The 17,782-nt window shown below is 42.1% G+C and overlaps 1 long non-coding RNA gene across 1 annotated transcript; it reads right to left on the reverse strand.

Moving 5' to 3' along the window:
- Positions 1-201: 201 nt before the first annotated feature.
- Positions 202-16,071, reverse strand: LOC145514814 (uncharacterized). Its single transcript, XR_014060475.1, has 4 exons — positions 12,953-16,071; positions 11,686-11,780; positions 1,151-1,375; positions 202-891 (listed from the first exon to the last, which is right to left on the reverse strand). It is a non-coding gene; the product is annotated as an uncharacterized LOC145514814 (long non-coding RNA).
- Positions 16,072-17,782: the final 1,711 nt, after the last annotated feature.

The raw sequence follows: 17,782 nt of genomic DNA on the forward strand, positions 1-17,782 counted from the left end.
AATTCCATAAAATGTTAGCTGTTAGGAATAAAGGTAGTAATACATTAGCCAAAGTTGTCTGTTACAGAGATAAGTCACAATTTGCCTTCCCTAGATGACTTTTCAACACTCAGTTGGGACAAATTCTTAGACTTTCTTAGAATGAACCAGCTTGATCAGCTACCAATCTTTTTTTCCCCTCTGCATCAGAGCACAGATTTTTTTTTTTCCAAATGAAATGTTGGTTACCTCAGCAACATTAAGGAGAGCTTTCCTTTTAAGTCCCCTTTCCCTTGAGGTGAAAAGGACATTGTATTTTCTACCAGCTTCTTTTCTTCAGAAGTTTATCACAGACAATCTTTGGCCCAAAGAGGGTGGCAAACTGCTTTAGGGTGGTTTGTTGAAGGACAGAGGATCAATTCTCGTCTCAGAGTTTCCCAAACTGCAAAGTTGGAACTGTGGGCACATATTCTAAATTCATCTTCAGTCTCGGAGGACACTGTTGTTTCTCAAGCAAGTAAGACTGGGCCCAAAAGGAAGCCTGGAATGGCCAGTTCCAGCTATCTTAGGAGCCTGCGGTCCCATCAGCCAAGCTGCTAAGCATAGAGACTTGAATGCCTGCATTCCATGTCCATTCACTGAGTCCCGATAAGTATACCAACAACATTCATTCATCAAATATGACTGACCACCTACTGTGTGCCTAGCAGTGTTCTGGCAGTGCAGATTCAGCAGTGAACAAGATAAGCAAGACTCTTAAACTATAAATGCTCTTTCAATACCATGCTGTGCTTTAAAAACTTCAATTTTGTATTGGACTTTTTGATGCTGAAGGTAATATGATCTTGGCAGGGAAGGCAGAACTCTTTTTTTCCTGCAAGGTACACTGTGAAATGATACACCACTTCTTTCCTAGGAAATGGGATATGCAAAGAGATCACTGGTTTGTTTGTCATTAGATACGGTAGAACTATATTAGATAACCAGGCTTCTCGTAACTAAGGTCCTGAAAACTAACCCCACACCCTGTCCCCAACCTGTTCACATCGGGGCATAATTCTTTGGGGGATGGATGACACCTTCTATAAGTACGGGGAAGGTAGGGTTAGGAGAGAAAACTGCCTCTGATCAATACAGCTGCGGCATCATCATAAATAATCTAACCACATACTCTGTTTTTAGTTTCTTTGATCTGCTTCTCTCATCACGCCTGCTTGTGTTACCGCCACATAAGTTTGCTCTTTGCAAGACTGAAGAATCTTCCCTCAGGACCTCAGTCATTCTCTGGGGGCAAAGGTCCACTTTGTGTTATTTCTTCTGCCTTACAGGTTAGCATCAATGTTTTTTAACCATCCTGAAGAATCTTGAGTCCATTGCTGCTTTGAGATGTTACAGGCTAGGGATAAAGGAAGTTAATTAGTGCTGTAATAAATGGGCTGTCTTTTCACCTTGCTTAGTTTCCTTTGTTGTGCAAAAGCTTTTAATTTTAATTAGCTGGAGAGGGTGTGGAGAAAAGGGAACCCTCTTACACTGTTGGTGGGAATGCAAACTAGTACAGCCACTATGGAGAACAGTGTGGAGATTCCTTAAAAAACTGGGAATAGAACTGCCATATGACCCAGCAATCCCACTGCTGGGCATACACACCGAGGAAACCAGAATTGAAAGAGACGCGTGTACCCCAATGTTCATCGCAGCACTGTTTACAATAGCCAGGACATGGAAGCAACCTAGATGTCCATCAGCAGACGAATGGATAAGGAAGCTGTTGTACATACACACAATGGAATATTACTCAGCCATTAAAAAAATACATTTGAATCGGTTCTATTGAGATAGATGAAACTGGAGCCCATTATACAGAGTGAAGTAAGCCAGAAAGAAAAACACCAATACAGTATACTAATGCATATATATGGAATTTGAAAGATGGTATTGATAACCCTATATGCGAGACAGAATAAGAGACACAGATGCATAGAACAATTTTATGGACTCTGAGGGAGAAGGTGAGGGTGGGACGTTCTGGGAGAATAGCATTGAAACATGTATATTATCATATGTGAAACAGAACACCATTCCATGTTCGATGCATGAGACAAATGCTCAGGGCCGGGGCAATGGGATGACCCAGAGGGATGGGATGGGGAGGGAGGTGGGTGGGGGGTCCAGGAAGGGGAACACATGTAAACCCATGGCTGATTCATGTCAATGTATGGCAAAAACTTACAATATTGTAAAGTAATTAGCCCCCAACTAAAATAAATAAATTTATTTAAAAAAATAAAAATAAAATAAATGGGCTGGCTCTAACGACCATTCTCCTCTAATTCCTTGTTTATTGTAGACGGTTGTTTGTTTTGTGAGAATTGTGAGAGGGAAGACATGGGAGGAAGGAGAAGGGGTCATTTTTAGGATTCAGACCTAGTATCGGTTTTGGCGGCAGTGAGTGAGGAGATGGGGTTGTATTCAAACGAAGAAATCAGTGTAAGCTTATTCCCTGGAGAAGGAAATGGCAAACCACTCCAGTGTTCTTGCCTGGAGAATCCCATGGACGGAGGAGCCTGGCAGGCTACAGTCCACGGGGTCGCAAAGAGTCGGACACGACTGAGCGACTTTCCTTTCCTATCACATAGCAGAGTTCATTGGCTTTGGCAAAAGTGATAACGTGCATGTATTGTTTTCTTTTGCGACAGAACATATTTTAAAAATCTTCTTGTGCCACTGTTCCTCAACAAAGAACACAGCTCATATCTGCATTAATCTGAAGTTAAAAATGTCAACATCAATATTGGCCAACAATTTACTGGTTAATCTAAGTACTGATACCTGATAGGGCTTCAAGTACTGCTGTTCTATTGTAGAGGGGAGAAATATCTGGGGAGAAATTTACAGAGTAGAAAAAAAGATGCTAAGAAAGAGACTCTAAACATCATACTATAAAAACAACATTGACTTTGAGCAGTAGGAAGGACAAGCTTTTGGTCAAGAAGCAGGCACATTTTCACCTACAATTAGCCAGCCAAGGCAGAGGTGAGCTATGGAGTATGTTCAAAATTTTAAAAATAACACCAGCTTCCCTGGTGGCTCAGATGGTAAAGAGTCTGCCTGCAATGCGGGAGACCCGGGTTTGATCCCTGGGTAGGGAGAATCCCCTGGAAAGGGAAATGGCAAGCACTCCAGTATTCTTGCCTGGAGAAGCCCACGGCGGAGGAGCCTGGTGGGCTATAGTCTATGGGGCCGCAAAGAGTCGGTCGGACAGGAGTAAGCGACTTCACTTTCACTTGTCTGAGTAAGGGCACATGTGCAAACACATGAAACTTCTATTTATTAACCTACTTGCTGCTCCTCTGTAACTACCGTGTTTACTCCCTTCCCACAGAACACCCTCCTGAGTTTGGCTGTCCTTGCCGCCTCACTTCTCCTCACTGACTCTACTTCATCTGCTTCTTATTTGAATCCATAATTGAAGTGGAGGGACCTGTGTCTTTTGTGATGTGACACAGATACGCTCTCTTTTAAGGACTCAAATCACTTTTGCAGCCCCTTTCCTAACGCCTCGCAGGTCGTCAGGTACGTCGCGAAGCTCCCAGGAGCGCCAAGTTTCCTCCTGTGACCGCTGCTGCCCCACGTACTCTGGCAGGAGAAAGTGAGGAAGTCCAGAGTTTGACTGGTTTGGCCAGTGTCAGAAGGTAATTACAATTAGTAACAAACCGAGAATAAACCACTGTACCCCAACCTCAGGCTCTGACTCTGAACTCTCTCTTCATTTACCGAGACGTGAACAATTTTGAATTCTATCAGGGGGAACATTATTATGGCATTTTCCATTACAGAGGATTCTACTATGATTTTGATTCTAACATATTTCTGGAACACAGTGACACTGTAAGTATTTCCTTAGAGATGCAGCCATATAGCTATATTAATATAAATTAAAAAAAAATATGTGCTGCAAATGTTATCTATTTTAGAGTTCCCTCAGCTTGCTAGGGGTAAGTGTTGTATTTCACAAAACCATTCCTCTTAAATAGGAAAATTGTTAATATTTTGTATCCTTACATGTAATGATTGACAAAACATGTTTTGCTATGTGTAATGTGTACCTAGTTGAAATATTTGCATCTCATGATTCCAGAAGGAGTTTTAAGTTTCTTTTTTCAATACATCAAACTTGGTTTACTTGTATGAAAAGAAATTTAACTGTAAAAGTACTGATTGAGTAACAAACTCCATAATTAGCAATTACCCCATTATTTTGTTAACACTGAGACAAAAATGACTATCATATATAAAGTATCCAACACCTAATAAGCCCACAAGTATATATTCAATGAATGAATATCTACTTTATAACTGGAGAAACTGAGGTCAAACGAAAGGATTTTAGCTATAACTATGTATAACTCAGGAAATTCTCTGAAAAATATGATTCAAATATTCTTTTCCTATATTTCCTTAAAAGATAAAGAAAGTTCTAATAATGGACATTTCCTCTTTGAAAGGGAAACCTGGGAGTAATGTTTTACAGATAAAAAGCCTCAGATTAAAATTTCAGAATAAAAATAAGGAAGAAAATTATTTGATCAAAATACCACTTCTGTGTTTCTTTTACTCTTAATTATAAAAGTCTGAAAAAATAGTTTAAATACTATGAATTTACAGAGTCTCATCAATTATAACTTGAAATTGTGGATAAGAAAAAGCTGGAAATCTTAGTAAAGTTCTAACTTTTTAAAAATTGCATACAACATCTTGTTCGTATTTTCCAAATGTCTACTGCAAATGGGAAATAAAACCAGAAATACAGCCATATCTTTACCTGCTCTTAGCACCACAGTTCTAATCTGAAAAGCTGTATTTTATGGCTGTTTTGCTGTTTAGTTGCTAAGTCAAGTCTGACTCTTCTGTGATCCCATGGACTGTAGCCCGCCAGGCTCCTCTGTCCATGGGATTTCCCAGGCAAGAATACTGGAGTGGGGTGCCATTCTCCAGGGGATCTTTCCAACCCAGGGATGGAACCTGCATCTCCTGCTTGGCAGACTTACCACTGTGCCACCCGCGAAGCCCACATTTTTTGGCACTTAAGTCCCACATTTATTTTCTCCCCCGTCTCTGTTATAGAACCTTGACCAATGTGCCCAGCATAGAGAAATAAAAACAAAACCCCAGCGGTCTTTGCAGCTAGAGGCAGTCAGTGAGATGTCACTGGAAGTTGTTAGGTGGGGCTTCCAGGGAAGCTCTCTGCCCTCTCCTTTCTTCTCTCCTAACTGAAACACAGTTCTGATGCCTGGCACTCCAACCTCCACCTCGGACTCCTGAGGACACCCTGAGGATAGAAGTCATGTAGTAGGATGACTAGAAAGGAAAAAGAGATGAGTCCAGTTCTCTAGGAATCTTGGGGCTTCCATTCTAGCCTTAGACGACCTACCTCCACCCCCACCCCCACCCCCATCTTCTTTTACTCAAGAGAAAATTAAACTCTAACTTGTTTAAACTATGTTTTTTGGAGAATGAAATGGCAACCCACTCCAGTACTCTTGCCTGGAAAATTCCGTGGACGGAGGAGCCTTGTGGGCTACAGTCCATGGGGTCGCAAAGAGTCAAACACGACTGAGCAACTTCACTGTCTTTCTTTCTTTTTTCTTTCTGAGTTTTCTGTTACATGCAACCAAATATAGTCCCAACTGATAGAACTACATTATAGCTATTTGGCCTTTAGCTATTAATTTAACTTTTCAGTATCTCAGTTTACTCATCTGTAAAAATGGGCACAATAACAGTACTGGCTCAGAGAGTTGTTGTAAGGATTAAATGAACTAATACACGTACAGTGATTAGAATTGTAACCAGAGCAGACTGAATGCTCAGCGAACCCTGTCACTATTCTGCACTTGTGCCATCCGTAACACCATCCTTGGAGTTTAAATGTGAAAGGAGAGTGTGTGTGAAGAGGCAAACTCATGGAATTTGTTTCTTGCTGCATTCGTCAGAGCCAGAGACCTGGGCAAAGGGCCTAACAGAACCCTGGTAACACGATAACGCATGCTTCTCAATTAAAATCACTTTACAGATTAGCAAGCTAAGTGCTTAAATGCACTTAAAGGCACTCAGATAGCTAAGTGCCTCTAGGCCTTACCAGAGGTTTGAGATGAAGGCGAACGCTGAAGCCCGTTTGTGTCGGCAGGTCACTAGCTGACGGGCTCAGTGGTTGGAGCAGTGAGGGCCAGCTGGCTGGTTCCATTTCATGCCCTTAGACTGTGCAGTGTACTTAACCCTGCTTAATTGCCCTCTGAACAGGATTCCAAGTTTAAATTGTGTGGGAGAAGACATGTGGGCGTGTAACTCAGCCATGCTGGAAAAACTGTCTGCCTTCTCCACCTGCCAGCAGGTGCATGGGGGTTGTAACAGGCTTTTTTTTTTTTTTTAAAGAGAGATTTCCAGAATCTTTTTCAGAAATCTGACTTTTTTTCCATCTGGCTTATTTAGAAGGCTTCTGAGCCTTAGGGTTTTAACTTTAGAGTGCCTCTCAGATTAGCTTCACTCTAATTTTAATAAAAAAATGATGACAGTTGATATGTACTGAGGTACTCACTCTGATTCAGCACCGTTGTAAGTGCTTAATCATATCATCCCATTTGATCCCCACAAAACTCTGCAAGGCAGTTATTACTATATCCACTATATCCAGAGAAGGTTGCCCTAAGCCACAAACAGGGGGGTGACTTGCCCAGCATCCCGGGAGAAGCAGCAGCAGAGTGAGGAGAGAGCCCGTGCTTCTAGCCCGCGCACAGTATCTGTCTTAGTCATGAACTCTCCACTTCTGCGTCTACTCTGCAAGCCTCAGCCCCTGTCGAGGGCTGGGTGCAGGTGTGATTCTCTGACCCAGTACCTTTAACTGTAGTCGTATTTTTATGACTTGTTATTCCACTCTTCCTTTACTCACAAAGGACGATAAAATCTCTCAGGCAGCGCTTCTACAAGATCAAATACCAGGACTGTACTGTTTTCTGTGCTGGGGGTTTGTTGTCTTTGGTTGATCCTTTATCTGAGTTCACTATCAAAAGCCCACAGGAACTTCTGGTCTGCGGCTCCAAGGCCACTTCTCTGGGGACATTTGTACTGAAGAATCCATTCCTGCTAGTGATATCCAGTTGGGGAGAATGATTTCTTGTAACACATGCAAGAATAGGGCCTATTTCCTTGATACTAACTGCCATTATCGGTGTATTAACAGCATATTGGCAGAGGCAGGGGGAGATAGAGAGGAAGTGAAAGAATTTTTAAAAAGCAGAAAGCTATAAAAATGTATTTTACTTCTGTGATCTTCCTCCCAAAACCCACTGTTGTTGTTTAGTTGCTGAGTCATGTCCGACTCTTTTGCGACCCCACAGACTGTAGCCCACCAGGCTCCTCTGTCCATGGGGATTCTCCAGGCAAGAATACTGGAGTGGGTTGCCATTTCCTTCTCCAAAGGATCCTCCCAACCCGAGGATCAAACTTGTGTCTCCTGCACTGGCAGGCAGATTCTTAACCACTGAGCCACCATGGAAGCCCCCCAAAACCCATAACCCCAGTCTAATAATGAGAAAAACATCAGATAAATCCCAACCGAATACATTCTACAAAATACCTGAGCAGTACTCAGAACTGTCCAGGTTATGAAGAAAAGTCTGAAAAACTGTTATAGTCAAGAGAAGACATGATAACTAAATGTAATGTGGTATCTTGAATGGGATCCTGAGACAAAAAAAGAACACCAAGCAAAACCTAAGGAAAATCTGAATAGAATTAATAGTAATAAGAATGCATTAATATTGGTTAAGTAATTGTAGCCAATATACCCTGCTAATGTAAGGTGCTAATAATACAGAAAACTGCATGAGGAGTATTTGGGGACTCCCTGGACCATCTTTGCATTTTTCTGTAAATCTAAAACGTCTAAAAATGAAAAGCTTGTTAATCTCGAGCAAACATGGGCAGTATTGTCAAGTCCTAGCATACATGTGAGACTCTACTGGGCTGGCTGACATACTGTTCTTTCATTTACGGAACTCAACACCCCTGTTTTCTGAAGAGCTGTGGGCAATTTATAAAGAGAGACACCTTAGTTTTCATTATTTGGAGCTATCTATGAGGCACATTTTATGATCCCCGTGTTCTGCAATAATGAGATCTTGCACAGGCATGGCTTGCTAAAGGTCAAGGGCCGAGCTGGGTGTGGAGCCCTGACTGCTAACCTTTCCTGGTATCACTGCAGGCTAGGCGGGGAAATTGATGTCAGCTAGCACCCACCAGTACTGGCCTTAAGCTGAATGAGGTTCAGCTCCCTGCTCAAAGGCTGCATGGTGCAGGTGGGAAGAGAGAAATGTATCAACAGTTATTTTCAACACAAGAAGCTAAGTGCCAAGGTAGACAAGCGAAGAGCACGCAGAGAGTTGAGAGGAAAGGCTTCCCCAGGAAGGAGGTAGCTCTTTAGTCCTAGAAAAAAAATCTCAGCCTGAAGTGCAGGTGAGGCCTGGTTAGGGAAAATGTGTTTCTTAGTTCGTTACGGGTCCTGCTGCATCTGACCTCTCAGCCCTCTTCAGATCTCCTCTGTAGGTTCACGTGGAGGCAGGCGTGGGCCTGCAGCACTGAAGCCCATTTTCTGGAAGGGCAGTGACTTTACATTCAGTGACCCGGATCTCGTGAGAACATGGAAGGGCTCTGATAGACATGAATAGCAAAACAGCAAAAGAAGCTACTGTCCAATTTACTTGGCTTCCTCCTGTGTCTCTGAAGTTTAAATGGAAAAGGGAAATCGTGCAGGATTTTCTGGACTGTGAGGTATGTTGGCACTCCTAGGAGAGTGTTGACAGCCTGAATTTTTTGTTTGTGCTTTTAGTGATTAGCTAGTCAGGGCCACATAGATGAATGCAATTTTCTTACACCCTTTGATAGTAGGGCACAGGCAGGTTGTTCGTAGGTTTTGAACCACTCCTTGGTCTGTTTCCTCCCTGTGGAAGATTCAAGGAGTCATGGTAACTCTTTGCTCCTCTAGGCCATCATCTGAGGTACTGTACAAAGCCCATTTTGCAAATGTGAGAGATTTTTTTCTTTTTAATAGTGAGTCTCTGAATTAAAGAAGCAATTCCCTAAATGGGAGGTCTCAAATCAGTTGTCTCTGCTAGTTTTATTCTATATATTTTCCAAATTATTTGCTCCTTTTCCACGTTCTCTGAACGTGGCAAGCAGCCATCAAGTGGGCCCTTCTTCTATCTCTCCTTGGAGCCTTCTGTCACCACCAGCCGCTCTCTCATGTCCTAGAAGTTCCTGCTCTCAAAGACAATGCTCACATCTTACCCTGAGAGAGTTAATATCCTTCCCTTCATACTCATTTCCCTAAATTCAGAAGAGGAAAGAAACTATTTGCTTGGCTTTGTCGCTGGCGTGGTCTCACAGGCTGCACTTCTTTGGTAAATTACCCCAATAGTTGTTAAGCCTTTGGGGGAAATTGGTGTTTTATAATATCTTCCTTTTATGAGTCTTCCTAACAGTAAAATTTCTTTACCCAGAGCTGGATTTTAAAAATGGTGTGTTTACAAGGCTGGCTGAGGATGTATGTGGGGATAAGTTTACAATATCCAGGGGGAAAAAAGGATACAATCTGAGAATGTGATTTTTAAAGTGAATGCAGACCAGCTAAGAATCAGGATTTTTTTTAAGCATCTTTAAAGAAAAGACAGTAATCAGTATTTAGAGTTACACCATTGAAAAATAAGCACTGAATGGTGGTTTACTAGACAGTAGTCATATCAGAAGATGTGTTCATCTATAACTTATTTGATATGATTTAACTTCTTTTGTAACAACTTTGTTACAGTTAAAATATATTAAATCATAAAAAAAGCATAATTGTACATCTGGCCTGAAGGATAAGAAATGGGGTACGTGCTAGCCTGCACTTCATGAAAACCGGCCACAAATCAGAGGAATACAAACAAAATTATTTTGAAATGACTTATAAATATATATACACTACTGTTTTAGGGAAATAGCTTTCTCGTAAAAATGGCCAACAAGATTCACTGATTGATTTATCCAGTGAGCATGACTGTCACACCTACCACTATTCAAAGATGAATAAACCAAAGCTGCTGACACCAAGCATTCACAGTCTGCTTGAGTAAACGGGTGATTACTGTCCAACGTGGGAAGTTCTTTAGCAGAGGCACATAATCACAACTAGGGAGCAATAGGGCGGAAGCAAAAGTCTATAACAGGCCAGCATCTTGCTCTGCCCAGTTTAGCTGGGCGGGTGAAACCTGACTTTAAAGTTGACGGTTGAAGGGAGAGGAAGAGTTCAGAAGGGCAGATAAAGGGCGTTCTAGGCTGAGAGGCAGTCTATGCAAATGAAAGAACAGAGAGAGCAGAGCGCCCTCTGGTATGAAGGGTTGGAGAGAAGGGAAGGACCAAAGGCAGTGCTGCAAAGGGGGGCAGGGCTTAGCTCACCAGGGCTTGCTAAGGAGGTACATGGTTACCCCATGGACTCCACCTCTCAGACTTTAATGTTCACAAGACTTACCGGGGAGCTCATTAAAACAGATGCTGATTGGATGGGTCTGAGTGTCAGCTTTTCCAACAAGCACCAGGTGATGCTGCTGCTGCAGTGAAGTGATTTTTCAGGCCTCACTTGGGTAGCAAATAATCACCAATTCCAGTAGCTGGAATGGATGCCCTGTGTGCTAAGATATGCTACCGTTAATCCTTTGAGAAGATGGGTCTAGGGTAGGACCTGGGCCAACAGCCTGGTGGGTTACAGCCCATGGGGTTGAAGAGTCGCACACGACTGAGCAACCAACACTGGGGCAACAGAGCCTCTAGGATGTTGGATGCCACCCAAAAGCTGCCTCCTGCGCTGACTGTGAGTGCCTTACAAACAAAATCTTTTATGTGTTCTATGATGTGAGGAAGGTGGAGAAACCGAGCCGGTACAAACAAGCAGGTCTCGCTGTAAGAACCGCAATCTGGTTTTCTACTGAGAAACCACAGTGTTGCAACAAATAACCCCAGTTACCCACAGCAGCTGATACCGGTTGTTGGCATGGCCCCAGGGCCTTCTCTCCTCAAGCGTTAAGTGTCAGGAGATTGAAATTTTGCTTCCAGTTCACCTCTGCAGCAGACAGGTCATCTAGCCAGTGGTGTAGTCTGCAACAGCCCCACTTTACCGAGCTCAAAGTTGCCACTACGCAGAGGCGGCAAAGGAGCAGCGGAAATGAGAAATTCAAGGTCTTGTTCTATGACCTCCCAGTTACTATTGTTTAATTATTTTTATAAGTGATTTTAAGTCATCCCTTAGTCTTTTCTAAAAATATAACATAGATGATAAAACTGAACATTTTTTCTTATAAAATATCAATATTTCAATATAGTAACAAACAATGAGCCAGCCCCCACTTCCTCAATATTCTCAGGAATACAATAGAAATATGGAAAATGAATATACCAGGCTCTGTCAAATAAAAGAAAACTCGGGTTTCTGCTGAGTAAATTGGTCTTGAGGTCACCATCGTATATAAGCGTGTAGGGATAAACATTCACATGGATGTGGCTGTATCTGCAGGTCCATTTCTAGAAATTGGTCACACATGTTGCCTCTGCAGAGGGCTGCTGCAGAATGGGGGTCAGTGTGGTCTTGTTTAAAATTTTTCTGATATGACCGCTTACCTTTAAAAAAAGAATAGAGAAGACAGAGGTCACCATGGTCGAAAAGTCGCTGATTTGGGCAGTAACAATCATCTTGTCTTAAAGCTCTTCTTGTTCTGTGTGTTTCAGGGGAAAAAATGAAAGTTGTCAGGTCTCCTGAAGCTAAGTTACCCGGGCCAGAGTAATTCATTAAGGAAATAAATCTTTGAAATAAATTCCCTGTTAAGTCAGAATTTTTCCAATTGTGTCCTTGGTTGACAGTTTCTGCCTTCTCTTCAGACAACGGTGAAACATAATCAAAATGAGATGTAAGGTTGCAAAATAAAAATGAACTGGAGGAAAAGCCATTTTTTCTTTTTTAAACACAGGCTAACTTCATCGTTGATGCCCTTCCTATCACCTTGTCTCCCCCACATATACTATCACAAAACTCTGGGGAAAAGCACATTCCAGGTACATGCTACACTGTTAAAATTTAATGGATAATTTCCATTATGGTATAATATATTTATAAGCAGAGAAGAAGCTACTTCCATAGACACTATGAGTATTAAACATTCAACAGTTATAATAACCCAGTTTGCAACTCTGACTTAAATAAAATCTCATTTTAGTAAATTGGAGTGAGCTCTCTGAAGCCATTTAGACACTAAAGTAAAGTTGGTACATGCCTTTTGTAGAAATAAAAGCTGAGATAATTTGGTTTGGAGCACTATGTTCTGTAATCTGTGTTTCCTCTCCTTATAGGAAGTAGCACAATGTTTGAAAAAACTTAGCCAGGCAGTACTTCCTAAAACTCATTTGTCTACTTACATATTAATGGGTCCTCCACTTAGAAATTCTTCCTGCATTTTTTGGTTTCATCTGTGAGTGATTGAGCTAAAATATTTCAATAAAACAGCTAACATTGAGCCAAACTTCACTTCCTCAATCTTTTCAATAAAAACATCTTCTGTCTCCAGTGTTGGACATTAGCTTCCCACAGCTAGGTCTGACATAGAAAATCAAGAGCTATGAGGCTCCTTACCTGTATTTTCCCCTCTTTCAAATCTTCAGGCTTCTCAGTACTGATGAACTTTTGGGTATTTGTGGGGCTGCGTGGGGCGGGGCAGGAGGAGGTACACATATGTATTTTGACTGCCTCCTAAAGACCCCTGCTTGGAGCTATTATTTAAGATACATACATTTATCAGTCTGAAGTCACCTTAACATCATCTACAATCCATGTTAAAATGCCTTTTGAATTACTTAATATAAACCCCTAAACCTGGCTGCTCATCAGAATTACCTGCGGAATTTAAAGATTCCTGTTTACCATAACCTTCTGAATGAAAAAGCTTTGGAGGTGAGCCTCACTCTGGTTCTTTAAAAGTGCAGCTCTGAATTTATCAATCCAAATTCTCAGTGAATCTCTAAAATATGAGAAAAAAATTTTGTATAACATAAACCATTATCACAATCAACAAAATTAAAAAATTTAGTATCACTAAATATCTAGTTCACATCAAATTTTCCTAGTCTTCTCATAAAGGTCTTTTGAAAGTTCGTTTGTTCAAATCAGGACCCAAACTCAAATTAGGTGCATGTATTATGTCTCTCATTTCTTTTAATCTCGAATGGTCCACCTTATCGCTTCCCCTCCATTTCTTCATACCACTGACTTCCTGAAGAACCCAGATTCATCTTTAGGATATGGTACCTCTGACATAGCTGCCTGCTTCCTCATGGTGCCATTTTACTTTCCCCATTTCACTGGTGAGATCTAGATGTCAGATCTAGCAGATTGAGTAGATCCAGCCTTGTCTTTGGCAAGGATCTAGTACAGAGTACCTCACAGGGCATTAATCAGGACCTTTACTCTGGACCTACGTCCAAGGTCAGTAGCAGCGGCTGCACGGCGCTGGAGCTGCGAGTGGCTGAGAGGAGATACCCCAAGTCCAAGGTAAGGAGCAGCGGCTGCACTTTGCTGGAGCAGCCGTGAAGAGATACCCCACGTCCAAGGTAACAGAAACCCCAGTAAGGCAGTAGGCACTGAGAGAGGGCATCAGAGGGCAGAGAGACAGAAACCACAATCACAGAAAACTAACCGATCTGATCACATGGACCACAGCCTTGTCTAATTCAATGAAACTAAGCCATGCTGTGTAGGGCTACCCAAGATAGAAGGGTCTTGGTGGAGAGTTCTGACAAAATGTGGTCCACTGGAGAAGGGCATGGCAAACCACTTCAGTATTCCTGCCTTGAGAACCCCATGAACAGTATGAAAAGGCAAAAAGATAGGACACTGAAAGATGAACTCCCCAGGTCAGTAGGTGCCCAAATTGCTACCAGTGGAGAAATAACTCCAAAAAGAATGAAGGGATGGAGCCAAAGCAAAAACAATACCCAGTTGTGGATGAGACTGGTGATGGAAGCAAGGTCCGATGCTGTAAAGAGCAATACTGCATAGGAACCTGGAATGTTAGGTCCATGAATCAAGGCAAATTGGAAGTAGTCAAACAGGAGATGGCAAGAGTGAACATCGACATTCTAGGAATCAGCGAACTAAGATGGACTGGAACGGGTGAATTTAACTCAGATGACCATTATATCTACTACTGTGGGCAAGAATGCCTCAGAAGAAATGGAGTAGCCATCAGAGTCAATGGAAGAGTCTGAAATGCAGTAGTTGGATGCAATCTCAAAAATGACAGAATCATCTCTGTTCGTCTCCAAGGCAAACCATTCAATATCATGGTAATTCAAGTCTATGCCCTGACCAGTAAGGCTGAAGAAGCTGAAGTTGAATGGTTCTATAAAGACCTACAACACCTTTTAGAACTAACACCCCCCAAAGATGTCCTTTTCATTATAGGGGACTGGAATGCAAAAGCAGGAAGTCAAGAAACACCTGGAGTAACAGGCAAATTTGGCCTTGGAGTACAGAATGAAGCAGGGCAAAGGCTAATAGAGTTTTGCCAAGAGAATGCACTGGTTATAGCAAACACCCTCTTCCAACAATACAAGAGAAGACTCTACACATGGACATCACCAGATGGCCCACACTGAAATCAGATTGATTATATTCTTTGCAGCCAAAGATGGAGAAGCTCTACACAGTCAGCAAAAAAAAAGACTGGGAGCAGACTGTGGCTCAGATCATGAACTCCTTATTGCCAAATTCAGACTGAAATTGAAGAAAGTAGGGAAAACCACCATTCAGGTATGACCTAAAATCCCTTACGATTATATAGTGGAAGTGAGAAATAGATTTATGGGAATAGATCTGATAGACAGAGTGCCTGAAGAACTATGGATAGAGGTTCGTGACACTGTACAAGAGACAGGGATCAAGACCATCTCCAAGAAAAAATGCAAAAAGGCAAAATGGCTGTCTGAGGAGGCCTTACAAACAGCTGTGAAAAGAAGAGAAGTGAAAAGCAAAGGAGAAAAGGAAAGATATACCTGTTTGAATGCAGAGTTCCAAAGAATAGCAAGGAGAGATAAGAAAGCCTTCCTCAGTGATCAGTGCAAAGAAATAGAGGAAAACAATAGAATGGGAAAGACTAGAGATCTCTTCAAGAAAATTAAGCGATACCAAGGGAACATTTTATGCAAAGGTGGGCTCAATAAAGGACAGAAATGGTATGGGCCTAACAGAAGCAGAAGACATTAAGAAGAGGTGGCAAGAATACACAGAAGAACTGTACAAAAAAGATCTTCACGACCCAGATAATCACGATGGTGTGATCACTCACCTAGAGCCAGACATCCTGGAATGTGAAGTCAAGTGGGCCTTAGGAAGCATCACTACGAACAAAGCTAGTGGAGGTGATGGAATTCCAGTTGAGCTATTTCAAATCCTCAAAGGTGATGCTGTGAAAGTGCTGCACTTGATATGCCAGCAAATTTGGAAAACTCAGCAGTGGCCACAGGACTGGAAAAAGTCAGTTTTCATCTTAATCCCAAAGAAAGGCAATGCCAAAGAATGCTCAAACTACCACATAATTGCACTCATCTCACACGTTAGTAAAGTAATGCTCAAAATTCTCCAAGCCAGGCTTCAGCAATATGTGAACCATGAACTTCCAGATGTTCAAGTTGGATTTAGAAAAGGCGGAGGAACCAAAGATCAAATTGCCAACATCTGCTGGATCATCAAAAAAGCAAGAGAGTCCCAGAAAAACATCTATTTCTGATTTACTGACTATGCCAAAGCCTTTGACTGTGTGGATCACAATAAACTGTGGAAAATTCTTCAAGAGATGGGAATACCAGACCACCTGACCTTCCTCTTAAGAGGTCTGTATGCAGGTCAGGAAGCAACGGTTAGAACTAGACACAGAACAACAGACTGGTTCCAAATCAGGAAAGGAGTACGTCAAGGCTCTATATTGTCACCCTGCTTATTTAACTTATATGCAGAGTACATCATGAGAAACGCTGGGCTGGATGAAGCACAAGCCGGAATCAAGATTGCCAGGAGATATATCAATAACCTCAAATATGCAGAAGACATCACCCTTATGGCAGAAAGTGAAGAAGAACTAAAGAGCCTCTTGATGAAAGTGAAAGAGGAGAGTGAAAAAGTTGGTTTAAAGCTCAATATTCAGAAAACTAAGATCATGGCATCCAATCCCATCACTTCATGGCAAATAGATGGGGAAACAGTGGAAACAGTGGCTGCCTTTTTTTTTGGGCTCCAAAATCATTGCAGATGGTGATTGCAGCCATGAAATTAAGAGACACTTGCTCCTTGGAAGAAAAGCTATGATCAACCTAGACAGCATATTAAAAAGCAGAGACATTACTTTGCCAACAAAAGTCCGTCTAGTCAAGGCTATGGTTTTTCCAGTAGTCATGTATGGATGTGAGAGTTGGACTATAAAGAAAGCTGAGCACCGAAGAATTGATGCTTTTGAACTGTGGTGTTGGAAAAGACTCTTGAGAGTCCCTTGGACTGCAAGGAGATCTAACCAGTGCATCCTAGAGGAGATCAGTCCTGAGTGTTCATTGGGAGGACTGATGTTGAAGTTGAAACTCCAATACTTTGGCCACCTGATGGGAAGAGCTGACTCATTTAAAAAGTCCCTGATGCTGGGAAAGATTGAAGGCAGGAGGAGAAGGGGACGACAGAGGATGAGCTGGTTGGATGGTATCACCAACTCAATGGAGATGAGTTTGAGTAAACTCCGGGAGTCTGTGATGGACAGGGAGGCCTGGTGTGCTGTGGTCCATGGGGTCGTGAAGAGTCGGACACGACTGATCGACTGAACTGTCTGATTATCCTCCTTTTAGAGATGGCAGGACTGATTAGTGGACTCAAATGCGGGAAGTCTGAGACTTCCATTTTATAGTTTCCCATCAATTTTTCTCCTAATGGCTTCAGTATCCACTGATGATTTTTGCCTAGAATCCCTGAGAATTTGTAAAATAGTTCAACACCACCCCCCGCCATCTCCCATCATTCCTTTTAAACTGAGACTTTTTCTGAAAAGAGGAACTTTCCCACATTAATTAGGATTTGTTTACTCCGAAAATGCAGTTTGTTCAAGAACAGGCAGTAGGAATGCTGACTTTAGAAATGGAGTCCTGCTCATCTTGCTGTCCACACTGACCATAACCTAAAAGCGAGTCTAGCCGCACATGGCCAGCCTGTGATCCTCTGCGCAGTTCCTGCCTTCCAGCTGAGCTCACCTTCTCTGGGGCGGGGAGCTGACTGGTTCCATTCCAGCTTCATGCAGCTCTGATGTTGCAAAGTTCTTTATCTTTCTCATGTAGGGATTCCTTTATCAATTCCATTATTCAAAAAAATATTATTTGTTTTACATGTTTAAAGATTTGAGTGGTTCAGTTCCTGGTGAAGCCAGACTGTGACGTATACACAAGGATTAACCCCCAGTCCTTGCCTGCTCTCTGAAGCCAGCTCAAATAAACACAACAAACAAAGCATTTGGTGACACGCAAATCAGCTTCAAGGAACTCCTCTAGTCCTCACCTTCTTCCTGATGGCCACTCCCTAAGCTGCCACTAAACACATTCTGGAGTTGGCAATGAATCTAAACCTTATTCCACAGAATGGCTCTCCAGTATTTGAATATGATATATATGGCCCATTTCTTCTTGTCCCCCTGGAAAG

The sequence above is a fragment of the Giraffa tippelskirchi genome, chromosome 7 (assembly GCF_054371585.1).
Source record: "Giraffa tippelskirchi isolate mGirTip1 chromosome 7, T2T-mGirTip1v1.2.pri, whole genome shotgun sequence".
In the NCBI taxonomy this organism is placed as follows: Eukaryota; Metazoa; Chordata; class Mammalia; order Artiodactyla; family Giraffidae; genus Giraffa; species Giraffa tippelskirchi.